We start from the raw sequence: 2,526 nt of genomic DNA, 5'->3' as shown, positions 1-2,526 counted from the left end.
CAACTAATCAAATAGAAGTTTAATGAAAGTTGTTTAAGGGTGTCACAGTTACCTGATAATGCTGTTTCCAACATAATTGATGCCGCTATTTCACTTATGACTAGCAATACAAAAAAGTAGCGTAGATCAGCGTTTCTCAATCTAAGGGTCGACACCAACTGCACTGGTGGATAGCCGGCTGATTTTTTTTCTTGCGGGTCATGAAGTTTCGGGCGATATTATATAAAATCTATCCTCAACTTATGGACAAATACATTATTTCCGAAATTCACAATTTAGAGATATAAATTGAAGAATCTATTCTATAAATTAAGTTTTCCCTAATTGTGTACACTAGACCTGTTCACTTTGAAACTTTTTTTCTCCGATTCTCCGTGACACATCAAATTATCAACCCACATGCAAAAACAAGTCTTCAGTCCAAAATTGAGCCAAATTGGTAAAGATTTAAAAGTGTATCAAATCGATTTTGTGTTTTTTTTTAACCGTTTTCCCAGAAATTTACTCATAAATCCAGAAAATTGCTCCGAAAGGATGCCGAAAATACCGTTAGGATATAGTTAGTACAATACTCTACAACTTTGCCGAAGATACTACGGTGTTTAAATTGCTTATTTCGAAGCTATTCAATAATATTAGTAGAAAAATCACGAAAAAACACGATATTTTTACGATTTTACATATAAAAGTCATGTAATTTTACATTATTTTACGTGACTAAATTAATTAGCTATTTCTCCTTTGTGTAACGAACATTTCGTCCATACATCCACGGAGAAAAAAAGTTAGTAAATACAAACGCGTTTTGGTTTATTTCAACCGGATTTCAATGTTGAATTTGGCACAAACGACATTTTGGTTAAATTCAACAAACGACGTTAGTTAAACCAAACTGAAATATGTGGTTGTTATTTTTTTGGATTCGTTGGTAAATTTAACCAAAATCAGTTTGAAATTACTACCCGGATGGTTGTTTCATATGACGGTTGCAAAATCAACAAACGAAATTAGTTGTTTCAAACCAAATGCAACAGTTTAAATGAACCGTGATGTGATTTATTTCAAACAATGCGGTCGGTTGAATTTACCAACGAATTGGTTGTTTTTATTGGATTGCTCTTCTTCTCATTATTGTTTTTATGACAATGAAAATTATTTTAAATAAATTCTTAATTACACATATTTATTTACCAAAATGTAATATGTGACTTAACAATATTCGCTAGAAACATTTTTTTTTGTTATGTTCTCTATTGTTCATGTGGAGAACCCTCAACAGCATCTCTGGTTCGTTGTACTCAAACGTTTTGAAAATTTGTTTCACAAACTGCTTCGCAATCGCAACGAAGGCTCGCTGAACCTGTCCCGGTCACAAGAGCTTCGCAGGGCATCAGGCTCTTCGCCATTCCAGATCCAATGCATCCTTGTCCAGATCCAACGCATCCTCAAAATTGAATCCAATCGTTTGTACAATCTTGGGCAGCTCTCGGATGTTGACGTACCTCTTTTTCGAGTGGATGTACCCGACGGCAAACATCTCCGGCAGCACGGTTTTGCCGTCCTCCTTGCCGTAGCCGTTCGATCTTCCCGGAGTTTTCCACCTCAATTATCCCTCGGCGATCATGGTGAAACTAGTGGTGAAAAAACAAGGTCCAACAAATTCGCAGACAAGATATCCATCTAATCGGAGATCCGGCACGTTAGTTCTCGTAATGTTTTTATTCTGTAAATTCAATTAATTAAAATCAAGATGGTCGATTCACACATCTAATTTTAAAGAAAATTAACTTACCTGCATCTCTCGTAAGTTCTAAATAACGGAAAATCGCTGAGTTTTTGTTCAGCTGAACTGCTCAGACTAAAATGCGGTTATGACATAGAAAAAAAAAAACAAATATGATGTTGACAAATATGATCCAGTAATTTGGTTTGATTCAAACTAATTTGTTTGTTATTTTTGCGTTAACCGGAATATTGGTTTGATTTAATCGCCGGATTGGTAAAATCAAACTAATGTTTTGGTTTGTTTAAGGCAGTTAAATCAACCTAAGATTTAGTAAAAATAAACGACTGCATTTTGGTAAAAATTACAAAACATTGGTTTGAAGTAACTGACTTCGGCTATTATTATGAAAATATTGCTGGTAGAAGAAACAACAAATTTGCCGGTTTGTATCAAACCGACTTCGTGGTTTTGAAATAACAAATTTGCGATTGAAAACTACTATTTATTAATATTGAGATTCAACAAACGCGTTTGTTGTTTCAAACTGTACTGTTTTGTCTCCGTGTCGTTTTTGTGTAGGAATTCGTTTTCAATGACTAATTATTAATAGTATGTCACGTTGATACTAAAAATCGCGTAGAGTTGCCAGCACGAATTAAAACAAAGTTACCCATGATTAAGACGTCATGCCATCGTATTCTAATGTCTTTTGATTCAAGTATCAGAAACGGCGCAGATGATAAGGCTCGAGCCTGTGGATCAGAAGGTCCTAGGTTCAAACTCAAATACATAATAAACTT

General features: G+C 34.6%; 1 long non-coding RNA gene across 1 annotated transcript; it reads right to left on the bottom strand.

Annotated features, from left to right (window-relative positions):
- Positions 1-1,074: 1,074 nt before the first annotated feature.
- On the bottom strand, positions 1,075-2,286 carry LOC134287257 (uncharacterized). The gene is made up of 2 exons (XR_009997160.1): positions 1,793-2,286; positions 1,075-1,723 (listed from the first exon to the last, which is right to left on the bottom strand). It is a non-coding gene; the product is annotated as an uncharacterized LOC134287257 (long non-coding RNA).
- Between the last annotated feature and the right edge of the window lie 240 nt (positions 2,287-2,526).

Source organism: Aedes albopictus, chromosome 2 (assembly GCF_035046485.1).
Source record: "Aedes albopictus strain Foshan chromosome 2, AalbF5, whole genome shotgun sequence".
NCBI lineage: Eukaryota > Metazoa > Arthropoda > Insecta > Diptera > Culicidae > Aedes > Aedes albopictus.
The sequence above is the reverse complement of the archived record's forward strand: the minus strand, read 5'-3'. Positions and strand labels throughout refer to the sequence as shown.